This window comes from Salmo salar, chromosome ssa02 (assembly GCF_905237065.1).
Source record: "Salmo salar chromosome ssa02, Ssal_v3.1, whole genome shotgun sequence".
NCBI classification, from domain to species: Eukaryota; Metazoa; Chordata; class Actinopteri; order Salmoniformes; family Salmonidae; genus Salmo; species Salmo salar.
Genome location: NC_059443.1, coordinates 28,073,729 through 28,088,907, shown reverse-complemented (window position 1 = coordinate 28,088,907; position 15,179 = coordinate 28,073,729). Strand labels below are relative to the sequence as shown.

The 15,179-nt window shown below is 45.4% G+C and overlaps 1 protein-coding gene across 6 annotated transcripts in view; it reads left to right on the top strand.

Moving 5' to 3' along the window:
- The first annotated feature begins 14,109 nt into the window (after nt 1–14,109).
- LOC106579424 (adhesion G protein-coupled receptor B1) overlaps nt 14,110–15,179 on the top strand; it is a 114,057-nt gene continuing 112,987 nt past the window's right edge. For all 6 annotated transcript variants that reach the window (XM_045701575.1, XM_045701561.1, XM_045701573.1 and 3 more), the window contains exon 1: nt 14,110–14,699. The gene's annotated coding sequence lies outside the window, so the exon portion shown is untranslated. The remainder of the gene's footprint in view (nt 14,700–15,179) is intronic.

The following is a 15,179-nucleotide window of genomic DNA, read 5'->3' as shown; positions in this document are numbered from 1 at the left end:
AATGTGTGGGCAGAACTGAAAAAGTGTGTGCGAGCAAGGAGGCCAACAAACCTGACTCAGTTACACCAGCTCTGTCAGGAGGAATGGGCCAAAATTCACCCAACTTATTGTGGGAAGCTTGTGGAAGGCTACCCGAAACATTTGACCCAAGTTAAACAATTTAAAGGCAATGTTACCAAATACTAATTGAGTGTATGTAAACTTCTGACCCACTGGGAAAGTGATGAAAGAAATAAAAGCTGAAATAAATCATTCTCTCTAATATTATTCTGACATTTCACATTCTTAAAATAAAGGGGTGATCCTAACTGACCTAAGACAGGGAATTTTTACTAGGATTTAATGTCAGGAATTGTGAAAAACGGAGTTTAATTGTATTTGGCTAAGGTGTATGTAAACTTCCGACTTCAACTGTATATTATATATATATTGTACGGTTTCATTCAGCCAAGTTTATTTAATTATTTGGTGGGATTCCAGCCTGAGCTGTGCTGTATCAAGCCTGGAGCTGGCGTTGTGGTCGTGACCAACAGAGAGAGAGAGAGCTGCCTGCCCCTGGAGGATGTGCATGTTAACCAGGGTACTCCTTCATTTCATACTATTAGAGAAATCAGCTCTGTTGAGTATCTACAGTACATCCTGTCCACCCAACCAACCCACACCATCACAACAGCCCTGAGGCCTTCACTTTCCCTTCAGTCAAGAGTTTAATGGTACTGCTAGGAGAGAATTTTCATAGAAAAGTGTTTACGGTTTCACAGGATATAGCTTAGTGCAATGCTATTGGGAGAATTGGTATGTGCTTAGCGTGATGGAACATAAAGGACCTTATGCACTAGACGACAGCATGGATGCAACACAAAGTGCACGTTGTTATTTTGTATAATATTAGGGGGACAGTATTTCACAAGGTTGTAATGCTCATATAGATATTGGTGAAGAAAGTTTTAATTGTGTGTGTTTGTCTGTGGGTGTGTGTGTGCAGGCACGTGCCTGTGTATACTTGTGTGCTGCTTGGGTGTGTGTACTGGGGTTCTAGGGGACAATAGTGAGCAGAGAAAGGGAAAGAGAGAGAGACTGGGTCTGGGGTGGCCGGGTTGCCAGGTGGCCGGGTTGCCAGGTGGCAGGGTAAACCTAGCTCAGATCCTCCATGGCCTTGAAGCAATATAAAGCAGCCAGTCTTTTCACCCAATCAGCATGGACGTAATTGCATAAGACTGATATGGATTTCCTGTCACTCCTGGGCTTTATGAAGAGAGCCAGGGATTTCTACACGCTTGTGTATTTTTACAACATCACAACTATGTGATAAACCATCAACAGACGTCCCTATGGGCGATAGGGCTCAGACATGAGACAAATGGATGTGTGAAAAGTTGAGTTATAGACAGAAACACAATAGGAGTGAATATGGCAAACCATATTATCACACACATACAAGGCCTTTCATCACATTGACTCAGACATACACACACTCACATACTGTGAAATAATTACATCAACGACACACACACACACACACACACACACACACACACACACACACACACACACACACACACACACACACACACACACACACACACACACACACACACACACACACACAAACACACAAACACACAACTGATGAAACTGATGAAACCCAGACTCTGCATTCTACATCTTTTCATAGAGTTGGCATATTACAGTCAGGAACCTGTATCTACAGAAGGATGTAAATGACAGTATTTAATTCCCACCTGACTTATGATCATAATGTAATGAATTGCTGATGTAATGGATGTGGGCCCTGGCACAGGAACCTGATGACAGCAGCAATTACAGAAACACTTTGAAAAGTTTCTGGAGGCTCTGAAAAAATATACTATAGCCAGGATCAATAGTTTAAAACCTCAGCTCACTCAGACAGCTCAGAGAGATGGACAGGTTTCATCTCTCAATCCATATAGCAGAGCCCTATATGCAGGGAAACACAGCGAAAAGAAAACATGTGAGGGGAATTTGTATTGTATTGTATACATTCATTTATTGTGAACCTTGGAGAAATAAATAGTTCAGCTAGCCTTACACTCGAAGACAGAAGGGTTCCAGAAGGGCTTTTCGTCTGTCCCCATAGGAGAACCCATTTTGGTTCCAGGTAGAAAGAACGATTTTGTGTTTTGTGGAACTCAAAAGGGTTCTAGCTGGAACCAAAGGGGTTCTAGCTCGAACCAAAAATGGTTCTTCAAAGTTTTCTCCTATGGAGACAGCTGAAGAACCCTTTTAGATTCTAGATAGCACCTTTTTTCTAAGAGTGGAACATAATGAAATCTGTTCATGATCACAATCCTGACATGACATTTCCCTAATGAAATACAATCCTGTCATGATGTATGACCACTACTTGGATATTTCTACTTATAATAGCATGCAATCCTCTCAACCCTGTCTGATGGCCAGGTCCTATGGAAGGGATCTGTTAGTGACCCATATCTGATTAGTCGTTTGGGAGCAGCTGCGGAGCGTTTGATTGGTGCGTGTGGCTGGAAAGCCTGTGTGTCAGGTTGTGCCCTCTCCAACCTGCCTGTGTGTGTGGCCCTCTGTTGATCCGTGTCTAGTTGGTCAGGGAGGGAAACCATCTGGTACCTGGTGACTATTAGAGTGTTTTCTGGGATCAGTTTGAGCCGAGGCATCATATGGGATTCAAGACACATCTCTGACACACTATGGTTCCGCTCACTGAACTGGGTGTACCTTGGCTATGAATCCAAGCTAATGCAATTGACAGAGCTGACAAGCTCTAAAAAATGTCGGGGCTTGTTGGGCCTTCACCAAAGTACTCTTTCTCTGGCTGTCTCCATCTATCTATACAGTCTTTCTTTCTGGTTCCTACCTTGAGTTCCTCAATCACATTTCCTCCCCTTTCTCCTGCCCCACCCTCTCTCCTCACTCTCTTCCCCTCTCTCTAGTTTATTTTGGTGCTGCTCCCCAGGGCCTCTGTGTAATGTGGTTACCTCGTCACCTGTACCACATCTCTGAGGTGCTTTGTTTGTGTTGCTGTTTCAGAGATATCTGTCTTTGTTTGTGTTTCTCTATGAATCCCTGGACACAGACTGAACCATGTGTCACTGAGTAAGATGTAGCATTATTGGCACGGGTGACTTCAGTGGCGGAATTTACCTTTCTCCCATCTGTACATGTAACAAGGCATTCACTCACATTCCCACATACTGCTGCTCACTTAAACCCATTATTGTTGCTGTAAAGGCCCTGGTATGACAGATAAGGACTAGGCTATATATGCCATCGATACCGGGAAGCTGGTCAACATAAAGTGGCAACACTCTTTCTCTCTTGTTCTCTCTCGTTCTTTCTCTCTCTCCCTCTCTCCCCTACTGTTCTATGCTCAGTTTAGCCTCATTCCAATTTTCCAACTACAATTTTTTTTCTCTTGTAACTTATTTTTTGTTTGGGTCTCACAAAGGCTCTCTGAGCATTAATCTTTGAGCAGTTTAGACCGCTGTATAGTGAATAATGCAGGGCACAGTCCGATGCTCCTCAGGCGACTTCACCTTGCCTAAATGGATGAGCGCTCAAGCTGAACACACACGCACATTCACCTTCTACACACCTTCTCCACAGGGAGCGGGGGAGTAACAACTCACTAACAGGAAGCAACATAGGATGTGTGTCATCTCCTTAAGCATATTTCTCTGTGTGTGTGTGTGTGGGTGTTTGTATGTGTTGGGGAGGTTAGCCTTATTTTAAACTCAAGGCATCTATTCAATATCCAATAGCTCTTAAATGCCTGTTTGAAAGTTAAAGGCCACCCAGCATCCTCACCATTTGACCCTCTTCTGACCCTATAAATACATTCGGAACTGGACGTGCCTGCCCTGAACGAATCTAATACCCATTATAACAACTTCTAAGATGTCCATTATACATTAAAGCAAAGTAACATTTGAGTTCTCTGCCTTTTCCTGGTAGCCTCATTAGCAAGACAACATCAAACGCTGAGGCGTTGTGGATAAACACTCAGGGAGGCTAATCCTCCCAGCCTATGGCGTCTTAGGCCTTCAGCAATAATCAAAGACCACAGGTAGGAGAATAACAAATCTAGCACTGAGATTAGTAGAAGAGCTGTGAAATGAAAGGAAGTAGATCGGAGTATAGAAGGGGAAACACACATATTAACACAGGGGATCAAACATTCTCTCAGCTTCTAAGGCCCGGGATGCTTGTTGAGCTAAAGCTCATGTCCACACACACACACACACACACACACAGGCACACACACATACACACACCCACAGGCACACACACACACACACACACACACACACACACACACACACACACACACACTTACACACAACCCCCCCCCCTTCCCCCCCTCCCCACACACACACACAGACGAAGGAGATAAATACCCTGTCTTCTGCCTCAGTACCACTAGTGTGTAAATGTTGGTCATTAGAATGGATATATCATTAGTAATTCAGGTGTTTATAGTAAAGAATAAAAATGTTGAGGTTGAGGGATCATACAGGGTTTTTGTCATTGTGTGTGTGTGTGTGTGTGTGTGTGTGTGTGTGTGTGTGTGTGTGTGTGTGTGTGTGTGTGTGTGTGTGTGTGTGTGTGTGTGTGTGTGTGTGTGTGTGTGTGTGTGTGTGAGCGTGCATGCGAGAATACTAGCTTGAGTGTGCGAGCATGCAAATGACTCTGTGTGCATGTGTTTGCGAGCACCTGTCTGTGTGCACCGTGTACATGTGTGTGAGTTGCCGTTTCTGTCTAGTGTGTTATCTCTGAGGGAGAGAGCTTTAATATGACCTAGAGGAATTCCATTAGCTTCTCTACACGTGGAGCGCTTGCTCCAGATCTTGTTTCCTTAGCCCTGACATCTGGAGCTGTGGTCACACTGTCTGACACTCGTTTATGGTGTTGTGAATTCCTCAGTCTGCTGCCTGCACCTGCCTCTCTCTCTCACTCTCTCTCTCTCTCTCTCTCCCATTTCCTCTCTCTATCTGTCTCTCTACTTCTCATAATGTATCTGTCTGTCTCTCTCTTTGTCTATCTGTCTTTATCTACCTTTCTCTCTCTTCTCTATCTGCCTCTCTCTTTCTCTCTTTTTCTCCCTCTCTCTCTTTCTCTCCCTTTCTCTCTTCTCTCCCTCCAGAGAGGAAGAGAGATGTCAGGAAGGAAAAATACCAAATAGAGCAAAGCAATCATTCAGCTGAATGACAAGCTCAGCACATTGGAGAGAGTCAGGGAAAGAGGGAGAGAGTCAGGGAAAGAGGGAGAGAGTCAGGGAAAGAGGGATAGAGGGTGGGAAAGAGGGAGAGAGGGAGGAGAGAGGGAAAGAGGGAGAGAGAGGGAAAGAGGGAAATAGGGAAGGAAAAAGGGAGAGAGTCAGGGAAAGAGGGAGAGAGGGTGGGAAAGAGGGAGAGAGTCAGGGAAAGAGAGAGAGAGGAAGGGAAAGAGGGAGAGAGGAAGGGAAAGAGGGAGAGAGGAAGGGAAAGAGGGAGAGAGGAAGGGAAAGAGGGAGAGAGGAAGGGAAAGAGGGAGAGGGACAGCGGGAGAGAGGGAGGGAAAGAGGGAGAGAGGGAGGGAAAGAGGGAGAGAGGGAGGAGAGAGGGAAAGAGGGAGAGAGAGGGAAAGAGGGAAATAGGGAAGGAAAAAGGGAGAGAGAGGGAAAGAGGGAGAGAGTCATGGAAAGAGGGAGAGAGGGAAAGAGGGAGAGAGGGAGGAAGTCTACATTCAGACAGATGATTTGGACCCCCTCTGAGTCTGCACCGTCCTCACTGTTTACACAGAGGAAGATTTGGGATTTACACATCACCGCTCATGACTTTCTATGTGCAAAGTCACTGGCTCTGACTGAAATTGAACATCACTTGTTTGTGAGAGAGTCAAAGGTCCAGTGTCTGATCTGTTGGTGGGAGTGCATGGGTGTGTATACACAGTACAGTCTACTGCACACACACATACATGCAAACTCAAGCACACACACACACACACACACACACACACACACACACACACACACACACACACACACACACACACACACACACACACACACACACACACACACACTTTTTGTGAAGCGCAGAGTGGGAGAATCCCATTATTCACTAAGCTGACACATATTCACATCTCCTCCCCTTTCTCCCTCTCTCTGCATAAACCAGGCCAGGGGATGTCACCACAACTACCACTCTGGACCTGGTCCAACCTGCCCTAACCTGCCCAACATCCCAACAACACCACAACTACCACTCTGGACCTGGTCCAACCTGCCCTAACCTGCCCAACATCCCAACAACACCACAACTACCACTCTGGACCTGGTCCAACCTGCCCTAACCTGCCCAACATCCCAACAACACCACAACTACCACTCTGGACCTGGTCCAACCTGCCCTAACCTGCCCAACATCCCAACAACACCACAACTACCACTCTGGACCTGGTCCAACCTGCCCTAACCTGCCCAACATCCCAACAACACCACAACTACCACTCTGGACCTGGTCCAACCTGCCCTAACCTGCCCAACATCCCAACAACACCACAACTACCACTCTGGACCTGGTCCAACCTGCCCTAACCTGCCCAACATCCCAACAAAACCAGGACCCAGAACCCCCACACCGGACCTGGTCCAATAGTTCCCATAACCCATAACAATACCAGGACCCAGAACCACCACAGTGGATCTCATCCAACCTTCCCCACACCCCCCAACAAAACCAGTACTACAAATCTAGAGCTGGACCAACCTACCCCCACATTCCCCAACAACACCAGAACTACGAGTCTGGACATGGGCCAGCCTCCACCACATCCCAACAAAACCAGGGCCCAGAACCACCACACTCTGGTCCTGGGCCAGACTCCTCCAGACTAGCCTACAGCACCAGCTCAGTTCTGCTCAGAACACCACGGGTTGATCTGAATCAGGACAGAGTACACATTAATCCAGATAAAGATGCTGTACAGTAAATCCGTTTTTAAAATAGGAGATTACAGTCTAATGTGTGATTAACAACAAGTGACTAGGGTTTTTTATTGAGCCCTTCATAATCACAGTTTAGAAGATATAAATCAAATGCACTGTGCAACGACCATAATGACATGTCCAAACTGGTTTATAAAGTACATCGTTTTATTCAAATAGGATCATTCATTCATTAATGCGTTCAATCATTCAGTCATTCATTCAGACAGTCATTCATTCAGACAGTCATTCATTCAGACAGTCATTCATTCTAGCAGAATCACCACAGTCAAACAGGCTCCCCAGAGTTCTTCAGATAACTGGAACTAAAAAGGTCAGCTCAAAACCAGGCTTTAATGTTCTGTAATGGTATTATAATAGCATTATCCCCCTGAGCTGCTCAAATGACATGTTGCTGTGAGAGATCAGAGATAATGCCAATGTGGATTTAATACCCAAGAACAGATGAGGCCAATAACAGATGAGGCCACTATAGAACACTACAAAGCATCTATAGAAACTGAAAACTAAACATAGATTGATAGATGGACACATGTTGCTGGGTCTCCAAAAGGATTGGTTAAGTGGGGATTCTGTGTGTAAAGTTCACTTACAGACAATAAATGTACTAGGACATCCAAGTGACATTTAGCATTGGGTACACCACAGGGCTATATGGTCAGCTAGTTATTTTAAGAGGTCATGATTGCAGTCACCGTTTTTCCTCTATTTAGGCTTTCTGTCATGCCTGCTCCCGCTCCCCGTCCCTGGCGCTTGAGGGCGCCAGGCTGCCTGTCTTTACACACACCTGTCACCATCATTACGCGCAGCCGCGATCATTGGACTCACCTGGACTCCTTCACGTGGTTGATTACCCCCCTTATATCTGTTGGTTCCTCGGTGGTGTTCCCTGTGTCCGGATGAATTGTTATGTGTTCCTGTCCAGACACTGTTCCTGTTCTGTTTCATGTCCGTCAGTTATTAAACCCTCACTCCCTGTACCTGCTTCTCATCTCCTGCGTCAATCCTTTCACTTACATTATGTGCATGATTAAATAGGCATAACCTCCATTTACTATAAAAAAAGAAGAATCATAGTATGGGAAGAAAACTCTGCTGGGATTTGCATAGATTTACATTTGAAATAGCCTTATGTTAATTTGCATATCATTACGTTATGATTCACGCATTATTCAGAATCTGTGTTGTATAGGTTTCCAGAACACAACAATCCGTTACTCCCTGCAGTCAAACCAAGCCATTACGAGATGAGTGTTTTTATGTAATTTGTATTAGTACAGCTGCCACCGCAGCAGCTTTCCCCACAAACGTATCCTGGTCCTATCTGTCGACTTTGACTGTAACTGTAGATAATTCAAGCACAAAGGGCCCCCTGAAAACACACTCTCAGCCAGTGGTAAATGTAATTCACAATCGGGCTGCAGAAAGGCTTTGATTTTTGATTGCTGTGTTGTATTGTTGGAGTAGGGTCGACTCTGGGCCTAGTGGTAGATTTTGGAGGTGAAGTGTGGCTCCAAACATGGGCAGAAATTTCCCATCAACCCTCTATAGCGGGCACGAGAGCGAGAGAGAGAGAGAGAGAGAGAGAGAGAGAGAGAGAGAGAGAGAGAGAGAGAGAGAGAGAGCGCAAGAGCGAGAGAGAGAGAGAGAGAGAGCGCAAGAGCGAGAGAGAGAGAGAGAGAGAGAGAGAGAGAGCGCAAGAGCGAGAGAGAGAGAGAGAGAGAGAGCGCAAGAGCGAGAGAGAGAGAGAGAACGCAAGAGCGAGAGAGAGAGAGAGAGAGAGCGCAAGAGAGAGAGAGAGCGCGCAAGAGCGAGAGAGAGAGAGAGAGAGCGCAAGAGCGAGAGAGAGAGAGAGAGAGAGAGAGGTAGGGAGAGAGAGAGAGAGAGAGAGAGGTAGGGAGAGAGAGAGAGGTAGGGAGAGAGAGAGAGGTAGGGAGAGAGAGAGAGGTAGGGAGAGAAAGAGAGAGAGAGAGAGTGAAAGGTAGGGAGAGTGAGAGAGGGAGAGCGAAAGGTAGGGAGAGTGAGAGAGGGAGAGCGAAAGGTAGGGAGAGTGAGAGAGGGAGAGCGAAAGGTAGGGAGAGAGGGAGAGTGAAAGGGAGAGAGACAGACAGAGACAGAGACAGAGAGGGAGGGAGAGAGACAGAGACAGAGACAGAGAGAGAGAGGGAGGGAGACAGAGACAGAGACAGAGAGAGAGAGGGAGGGAGACAGAGACAGAGAGAGAGGGAGGGAGACAGAGACAGAGAGGGAGGGAGAGAGACAGAGACAGAGACAGAGAGAGAGAGGGAGGGAGAGAGTGAGAGGGAGAGCGAGAGAGAGCGAAAGGTAGGGAGAGAGACAGAGAGAGAGAGAAAGAGAGAGAGAGAGAGAGAGAGGGCGAAAGGTAGGGAGAGAGTGGGAGAGAGTGGGAGAGGGAGAGAGAGGGAGAGTGAGTGAAAGGTAGGGAGAGAGTGGGAGAGGGAGAGAGAGGGAGAGTGAGTGAAAGGTAGGGAGAGTGAGTGAAAGGTTGGGAGAGAGAGGGAGAGTGAGTGAAAGGTAGGGAAAGAGAGGGAGAGTGAGTGAAAGGTTGGGAGAGAGAGGGAGAGTGCGTGAAAGGTAGGGAGAGAGAGAGAGTGAGAGTGAAAGGTAGGGAGAGAGAGAGAGAGAGACAGAGAGAGAGAGACAGAGACAGAGAAAGAGAGGGAGGGAGAGAGACAGAGAGAGAGAGAGAGAGAGAGAGAGAGAGAGAGAGACAGAGAGAGAGAGGGAGGGAGAGAGTAAGAGGGAGAGCGAGAGAGAGTGAGAGAGAGAGAGGGGTGGGGGGGGGCGATAAAGAGGAAGGCAGAGAGTGATGTCCATCTATGCTATTCTCATGTCTGTCTTAAATATGAAATATTTAGTGACACATTTATAGGCTTTTGAACACATGTTGAATAAATCATATGTGATAATGGTGGATACAGTAATGCAGATTACTGAGGATAAGAGGGGGAGTCACTCTGCTCCTCCAGGCATACCAAGACCTCTATATCATTGTTCACTGCACAGACTGCTGGACTCATCCTCGTTTTAGGTAACCCTTATGTAGTTATATTAGGGACAATGGAAGTATCAACTGAAAAACATCACATCATGAAAAGGGTAGGCTAGAGATGAAGTGTGATCACATCATGAAAAAGATAGGCTGGAGATGCAGTGAGATCACATCATGAAAAAGATAGGCTGGAGATGCAGTGAGATCACATCATGAAAAAGATAGGCTGGAGATGCAGTGAGATCACATCATGAAAAAGATAGGCTGGAGATGCAGTGAGATCACATCATGAAAAAGATAGGCTGGAGATGCAGTGAGATCACATCATGAAAAAGATAGGCTGGAGATGCAGTGAGATCATATACATGGAAACTACATCAACAGCACATTAATCATGTCATTGAATGGGAAGAAATCCCTACTGGTTTTTGCACATATTTGCATTTGAAATAGCCTTATGTTAATTTGCATGTCATTACGTTGTTATGATTCACGCATTATTCAGAATCTGTGTTGTATAGGTTTCCAGAACACAACAATCCGTTACTCCCTGCAGTCAAACCAAGCCATTATGAGATGTGTGTTTTTATGTAATTTGTATTAGTTCAGCTGCCACCGCAGCAGCTTTCCCCACAAACGTATCCTGGTCCTATCTGTCGACTTTGGCTCTAACTGAAAATAATTCAAGCACAAAGGGCCCCCTGAAAACACACTCTCAGCCAGTCGTAAATGTAATTCACGATAGGGCTGCAGAAAGGCTTTGATTTTCCCTGAAATTAGATTGCTCCGAAAGGCACAGCCAAAAGAGTCTCTTTTGGCCAGACTGCGGTTGGCAAGCCTTTTGGGGATGTATTTTGGTACATTGTCAACATGAGGTGAATGAAACAGATCTAACTTTAACCTGTGTGTAGGCCCATGTTCTGAATGGCTTGGTTATTTGGAATAAATTCTCAGTCTGCTGTTGTACAGCTGGAGTAGAGTAGACTCTGGGCCTAGTGGTAAATGTTGGAGGTGAAGTGTTGATATTCCCCATTTGCCCCCTACTGTGGGCACATATCCCTTCTGTAGAAGGAGAGAGAGAGAGTAGAGAGAGAGAGAGAGTAGAGAAGAGAGAGTAGAGAGAGAGATCGAAAGGGGAAAGGGAAAGGCGATACCTAGTCAGTTGTACAACTGAATGCATTGAACTGAAATGTGTCTTCTGCATTTAACCCAACCCCTCTGAATCAGAGGGTGAGAGAGAGAGACAAAGAAAGAGGGGAGGTATTTATTTGTGCCTTTTCCTCTGGAAGTCTTTCAGATATCCCTGGGTTTCACATCAGAAGGGTTTCCCAGCTGTGTGGTTGAACCATTTGAACATGGTCAGTGTATGGGGAAGCCAAGCCTGGATTTGCACAGGAGGGAGGGGAGGATGGAGGAGAGAAGGGAGGGGTCACATGCATGCCTGCAGCAATAGTGCCAAGGTGAGTGTTGTCTCTCATAACAGACATAAAAAGGCAGGGACAGAACAGGAGCTGAGTATTGACTACTTCCTCCCTGCTGAAACCTTTCCATTCAGGCTTCTGTAACTCTAAGTTACTGTAAACGGCAGTGCACAATAGCTTGCTGCTTATATTGGCTAACATAGTTGTGTTACTAAAACGGCAAACATAAAATGTGTACTTTACACCGTACACTATCACAGGCTGTTGAGTGGTTTGCAGCATTTTTTGTATGGTTGTTTACATGTTGCATTGATTTTGTCAAAGCCGTTTGAGAATGCTAGGACAGGGACTCATGTCCCTGAAAACATGATTTGGTAACATAGGTTTATTCATGTCTGGGACTCCCGAGTGGCGCAGCAGTCTAAGGCACTGCATCTTAGTGCTTGAGGCGTCACTATAGACTTCCTGGTTCGAAACTAGGCTGTATCACAACCGGCCGTGATTGGGAGTCCCATAGGGCGGGGCACAATTTGCCCAGCGTCGTCTGGGTTTGGCCGGTGTAGACCGTCATTGTAAATAAGAATTTGTTCTTAACTGACTTGCCCAGTTAAATAAAGGTTAAAAAAAAAATTATAATGTCTCAGCCATAGCCTACCACCCTGCACCTATTGGACATCGTCTTGACCCTGGCCTACCTTCACCTCCCTTCACCATGAGACATGTGACCCTAGACAATACCCTGTTATTCTCTACAAACGTCAAAGCAGTGATTCCGGCAAGTTCATGCTCTACAACATCCGTAGAGTACAACCCAACCTCACACAGGAAGTGCCGCAGGTCCTAATCCAGGCACTTGTCCTCTCCCGTCAAGACTACTGTAACTCACTGTTGGCTGGGCTCCCCACTTGTGCCATCAAATCCCTGCAATTTATCCAGAATGCTGCAGCCCGCCTGGTGTTCAACTTTCCCAAGTTCTCCCATGTCACCCTGCTCCTCAGCACACTCCACTGGCTTCCAGTCGAAGCTCGCATCCATTACAAGAACATGGTACTTGCCTACAGAGCAGCAAGAGGACATGCCCCTCCCTACCTTCAGGCTATGCTGAAACCCTACACCCCAACCTGAGTACTCCATTTTGCCACCTCTAATTTCTTGGCCCTTCCACCCCTACAGGAGGGCAACTCCCACTTAGCCCAGTCCAAGCTCTTCTCTGTCCTGGCACCCCAATGGTGGAACCAGCTTTCCCCTGAAGCTAGGACAGCGTATTCCCTGCACATTTTCAGAAAACATCTGAAACCCTACCTCTTCAAAGAGTATCTTAAATAATCCCAAAGCACCCGTCAGCACGCTGTCCTCACCCCCACCCCTCCCCTCAAAACATTTTGTGAACTAACACTGGCACTTGACTCTTTTCCCTCTTACTAGACTTTGCTACTTTGTTGAAGAAAAGTGTACTTACTATTACTGTGATATGTAGTTGTAAGATGACTGCACTAACTGTAAGTTGCTCTGGATATGAGCATTGGCTAAATGACAAAAATAAAAAATGTAAATGATGACAGAACCTCTTGTCAATAGCTATCATACAGGTGAATGTCAAACCAGCGGTAATTGTGCATTCGTATAGGGACAGGGGTACATATGTTTAATATGAATATAATACGCATCCTGATGTCAACAGAGGACTCTAGAAATATTGTCAATTAGTCATAAATAGCCTAAACTACCTGTAATTTACTGGATGATGTAAGCTACTCGAACGGCAGATGTGTGTTATTGGACCAGAATGAATCTATTCAAAGCTTCCCACTCACGCCCTCTTAAAACAGCGAACCTCCTATGCATAATTTAAAAAAAGTCCGCCCACTTGGAGGCGCGCGGGGAGAGCCATGGGATGCCTCGAGAAATGGAATCTCCCATTTGAGCTACAAGTATTGGCTAGTCTATTTTGCGACCACTGATCCGGATATTAGATAATAGCCTGCGCAAAATCACATATAGCCTACCTCTGAGTCACTTTCCGTCGCTAGGCTACTCATAACCTAACGTAGCAGGCGTAAAGGCTACTCCGAACAGCTCGAGCAAGGGAGCGACTAAATGTGCCATTTGGCAAGTGTAGGCTATGGCACGAGCAGCTTGACTCGTGCATTTGGAATTCAGTTAGGGTGTGTGTGTTTTTTTTATTATGCCAGTGAGCACTTGATGTTGGTCTATAGACACTCAATGTATCTTCAATTCAGATTCAACTGTAGTTGCATCACATTGGCTACTTTAGACAAGACACCATTACCTTCGTAAGGAAATCATCGTCGTTTGAAATGCCATGCGTTATTGCATCCAAGCATCTAAACAGTTGTTATTTACGCTACATAACATGATTTTACTAAACATATAGGCGAATTCCAATATATTAAAAAGCAGCAAGAACTTAATCATGTCTTGAATAGATGTTGCTTTGTAAATAATATTTCGATAAATCTACAAAACACAGTTGATCAAGAAAGGCACACTCTCGAGACAAAAAAATCCCATCTCTTCTCTCTCTTGCGTTCGCTAGCATATGTCTCACCCCAGCTCTCTTTGCTGTGGCTTATTCACTTCGGTGTGTCACCCACGAATTGCTCCGACTCCATCTCCAGAAGGGGGGGGGGGCTGCTGGGTATATGCGTTTGTGACGAATCCCAGGGTTTCAAAGACGGAAACCAAGTCCAGCACCCGGACCGCAGACACACCGGCAAGGACACTCCAAAACTGGGATGAACGATGGGTGCTGCCTCTAACGCGCGCACTGGAATCAAGACAAAACACCAGGAGCTATTCTGATTTTACGCTTTGTTAGACCTTCACTTCAGCTGGCGCCTGTGTCGAACGAAGCCAGCGAAATTTGAGAATAACTTGATGACAAGGCTTCTAAAATAAATTGGGATTTAAAAATATAGATTTTGAGAGCATCTCTTCAGAAACAGGGGGACCTTTGAATTTGGATCGACATACTTTTAAACGCTACATGGACTGGATTTGTATTCATTTTACTCATTGGAACTTTGGAATAAAGCAGTTTTGTATTGCAAGTCTTCTCAGACTTGTTCATTTCATCAAAATATCTATATTCGGCTAATACATCGGGTACGCATACTTGAAATAATAAGAACAACGAACTTATTTTAATCAAGCTTGTGGAATTGTTGATTGTCTCTCGAAAGAGTTTGAGCTTGGAACACGGAAGATATGCTTCAATGGAACTGTTAACTTTTTCAAGGTAAATATTACTTTCATTTAATATATAGACACCTCAAAGTAACGCGTTATTGTTACTTTCAACCGAATGTGCTATGTCAATAACACAGTGTTATATTAATCCGACATGGGATCTATGCTTCTCGCATCTTCCCTTGAGACAATGGTGTTTTTAAGAATTTAACATTTGTGTTTGATAACATATTTAGTGAATTCATTTTGCAGCACCATGGTTTTAAGATAATTCTCATTGATGACAGACTAGCAGCAAAGCCGAGGCGCTAGTCGGCAGTTTCAGGCAGGCAAGGGAGAGAAAATATCCGTCACTCATCACATCAACTTCTTCTAAACCCACTGGGCATTGCTCTTCTTTCCGTTCTGGTCCCTCTCAATTCGATTACTATAAGCTGTACAGCTTTGGAAATGGAGAATAGGGCCAGATGAATTTGCTCCGAGTAGCTTTTAGTGGTCCGGGTGTGGATTTAGGCAGTATCAACATGTC